Here is a 4,777-nt window from a genome sequence, read left to right on the forward strand (position 1 = left end):
GCATGAGCTGTACCGCGTCTTAAGGGTCAATGTTTTCCTCACGTGGACAGGCCAGGGGTTTCGCTTTTACTATGGGTAAACGCAGGGAGAATTAATGACTGGATAACCACATTCACGGTGAGTGTCTGGCCAGAGAACAATAAGAGGTCGATGGATTAAATGAGGTTATCTGTAAACACCCGACTCGTATTTCTTTCGATAAAAAAATACGAACTCTTTGAGTTCTCCCGAAACATGTTCATAGCTCACAGCTTTATGTAGACAAGGTATTCATACGGGACGCTTTAATGAATGCTTTGTGAGGCTAGGTATCGTGTTCCGCCCTTCAGAGAGACTACCAGCTGTACCTCATAGCAGCGCCTCACCCAAGTGTGGAGACTCAGCTAATACCCCTGGAGTCAGGTCTTCCTGCAATAATTACTGCCTGAATAATTAGCTCAGGGAAATGAAGGCACCATGATGCAATGGTTAGCTCTCTTCTATCATGCTATAGTAAAGGCTCTCTATGATAACTCGGACAATCTGGTCACTCAGTAACTCATGCATAGAGTGAAGAAAGTGATTGAAAGATAAAGATGAATATGAAAAACAAAATCACATCATAACATCATAAGACAAATGTGAGCAGACACAGGAGCGGATGACTAGATTGTTGACTTATCAGAAATGTTACTATAGTTAAATTTCATACAGACATTCGAAGTGCTATTCAGAATCACAAGACTAATCAGTGCTGATATACACAAGTGTCATGATCGTAATGACGGCTAGCCTGTTAAAACCTAATGATCCATATTACGCTTACACGTCCACAAAACCTTCTGAGTCCCCCAGTGGAAACGTCCTCCGTTTTCTGTGTTTCGTTGATGACGTCATCGAGTGTCGTCATTGTGTTGACCGAGTTTGTAAACTCTTTCTTTTACCGAGATCCTGTAAACCCTTTTTCATCTATGACTATCAGAGACCCTGACAATCATAGTAAAATTGTTGTAGGGATGTTAACTATGGAATTAGTTAATTTTCCTGAAGGGAACTTTAGACCAGCGTCTTCGTGTTTCACCTAATTAATAGTTTGATTGTGCAAGTGTTACAGTAACGTAGTTGATGTGCTTTGAGTGAAGTATTTTTACGTCCTTAACGTCCCTTTGAAACAATGATGTTCATTATCAACTCGTTAAGCGCCTCGACCCCTCCACAGGTCCCTATCGCAGCCTAGGCCGCGTCTGTAGTACAGGTGTGTGTGTGAGGTAGTACTGATGTGTGTGTGTGTGAGGTACATAAGAACATAAGAATGGAGGAAACTGCAGCGGGCCTATTGGCCCATACTGGGCAGTCCCGTTTACACCCAACCCCTATTGCTCATATGAGCATACAACCTATGTTTGAAGCAATTCAGCGTATTCGAGTTAATGATGATTTTGGTAACTTGTTCCATTCATTCACTACTCTGTTTCCAAACCAGTGTTTACCTATTTCACGCCTAAATCTAAATTTGTCTAATTTAAAACCATTGTTACGTGTTCGCTCCTGGTTGGATAGTTTGAGTACCTTTGTAATGTCCTTTGTTTAGCCCTGCCTTCCCTTATACACCTCTATCAGGTCGCCCCTCGCTCTACGTCTCTCAAAGGGAGTGCAAATTAAGATGCTTTAACCTGTCTCTATACTCAAGGTTCCATGCCCGGGATTAGTCTTGTCATTCTCCTCTGAATTCTTTCAAGGATTCTATATCCATTCTGTAATACGGTGACCAAGTGAACTGCGTAATCCAGGTGTGGTCTCCAAGAGCAAGATACAGTTTTAGGATGACCTCGCTAGTCTTGTAACTAACACTCCTTGTATGAACCCAAGTACTTTATTAGCCTTGTTACGAGCAGCACATTGTTTACTTGGCTTAAGGTTCCTACTTATCATTACTCCTAAATCTCTCTCGCAGTCGGATTTCTCTATGGCATCGCTGTTCATCTGGTATCTGGTTTCCTGTTTACATCTCCTATACTGAGTACTTTACATTTGTCGACGTTGAATTTCATCTGCTTTCAGACCATTCGAAAAGTTTGTTTGAATCTTCCTGTAGTTTTGCCGAGTCCTCGTCAGATTTGATAACACGTCCTTTTTAGTGTCATCAGCAAATTTACTTATGTTGCTGTCAATGCCGATATCTATGTCGTTTATATATAATAAATAATAATGGTCCAAGTACTGAGCCTTGGGAACTCCACTTGTGACGTTGCTCCAATGGGACTTAGTGCCGTTAATGCTCACTCGCTGTTTCCTGTCCTGTAACACGCTAATCCATTTAAGGATGTCACCTTTGATGCCATGAGCTTCTACTCTAATTAGTCTTTCGTGGGGACTCTGTCAGGCTTTGCTAAAGTGAGATATACCACATCATAATTGTGCCCTCGTCCACCTATTCGAAAACTGATGAAAAGAATGTTAATAGATTAGTTAGGCAAGAACGTCCGCTTGTGCTGCCATGCTGGGAATCATTGATCAATCGGTGCTTCTCCAGGTGATTTCGAATAGAGTTTGAAATGATTGCTTCCAGTAATTTGCCTATAAGTGTTGAAAGTCTAGAGAGAAGCCAGGGTAGGTGTTGACTCTAAGATATGGGTAGCTATACTGAAATGCCCACCCTATAGCCTGGCCCCTTGGCTGGTCAGCTATGACTGAGTCAGGTGATTATAATTATACATAAACAAACTCCCTTCACACCCTCCAACCTCCTTCTGGGCCTCTCATTAGGCTAGGATACAGACACATCTGGCAAGTTAGTAACGCTGTACCCATACCGGAACACTCAGCATGTAAACTTTGTGATAAACCTTTAAAGCATACACTTGAACACTATATTATTGAATGTGACACTGTCAAAGACTTCAGGCCACCTGACTTACTGTATCTTGAACTATGTAATTACTTCATTGAATCGGGTTGCAGGACATTCTTGCTGTTTATCCCAAATTTGCTGCTAGCCCACACTGATTAGTCTTCAATTAGAATATGACTCCAATGTATGTGATCCACTGACCTATATATGCTGCTGGTGAGATGTGATGTATTTCCTTCTTTGTGTCAACGAACTCTCTCCTGCGTGGCAGTGAACAGTGGCATTACCCACATGAATCTGACCTATATATAGTGTCAATGAATATGATGCATTCTTTTGTGTACGAACCTCTGTCCTGTATGGCAGTGAAGAGTATTACCCACATGAATCTGACCGACGTATATGTATGTGTGTGTGTGTATGTGTATGTATATGTACATGTACATGTATATTATGTATATATGTATATGTATGTATATATGTGTGTGTGTTTACATTTATATATATATATTGTCATGAATATGATGCATCTCTCTGTGTATGAACCTCTGTCCTGCATGGCAGTGAACAGTGACATTACCCATATGAATCTGACCTCTACATTTACAGCTGTTAATGAATATGATGTATTTCTTTTGTGTGAACCTCTGTCCTGCGTGGCAGTGAGAAGTGATACCACCCTCAGTGTCAAGACCGGACTGAATACCCAGAATAGGCAAACTGTACTACAAGCTCTGCCAATAAATTTGTTAAACTAAAAAAAACTCATCTTCAACCATCTCAACAGTCTACATTGTGAGTTACAGCCTAACATAACATTTGTTTATATGTCATAATTATGTACAGCCTGCGGTAACATATATATATATATATATATATATATATATATATATATATATATGCAAGTAAATCACTGTAGGTGCGCGTGATCTAGGTATATGCTGATAACCACAAGGAAAAAAACACGAAGTTCCCAAGCGCTTTCATGTAATTCACATCTTCAGGGGTGAGTACAGACTAGTCTGTACTCACCCTGAAAACTTTTTTTTCACTATATATATATATATATATATATATATATATATATATATATATATATATATATATATATATATATATATATATATATATATATACATATACAGAAAACGCCATTGTGAGTTCTCTTTTTCCCTTCCCTTACGTATGTACAGGTATGTGAGCCATCACCACGGCCTCATCTGCAAATTTGGTAGAAGCTTCGACACCATCCCCGACACCGGCTCCTACTACCACCTGAGATCCCTTGTCCGAAATTGCTGTTCGACACCACAACCGCATCCAGCCCATACGTGCACGAACTTCAGTCTATAAGAACAGCCCAGTCCCAACCATTGAAATTATCAATAACTTGTAATAAATCAGTGTATTCACTCCCAGTAAACACTGCTCCTTGCACTGTCACTATGTTGAAATGAACTGTAGTTTGAGCTGATCCCCATCTCAGTTATTATATGTCTTATTTGTGTCACTTGTATATTATTTGTAATTCGTAACCCATTCCCCAAATATGTAACTGTATATTTTCAGCCTTCTGGCTGCCAAGCTCTTTCAATAAACCGTTAATTATTATTATTATTATTATTATTACAAAGAGAATATAGACTTATGGTCCGAGGAACTTCTAGTCTGAGAACTTCTGGTCAGAGAACTTCTGGTCCGGAGAACTTCTGGTCCGCTACACCGGGACAAGTTTATCATCTTGTTCCGCCATAAATTGTCTGGTCGTCTCTCGGTGAAATAATTCCTCTTGTTTAATATAAGGAAGTTCCTCAATTATTATATTTATATCAAACAAATTAATAATCTATATATTTTATTGATGTTGTAAAATAATATTAAAATAAGTATTAGTTTATTTGTTAAATTATTTAGCAGAGTGAGAGGTGAGAACCATCGAAGTGGGTG

This window comes from Homarus americanus, unplaced genomic scaffold (genome assembly GCF_018991925.1).
Source record: "Homarus americanus isolate GMGI-L3 unplaced genomic scaffold, GMGI_Hamer_2.0 scaffold11652, whole genome shotgun sequence".
Taxonomy (NCBI): domain Eukaryota; kingdom Metazoa; phylum Arthropoda; class Malacostraca; order Decapoda; family Nephropidae; genus Homarus; species Homarus americanus.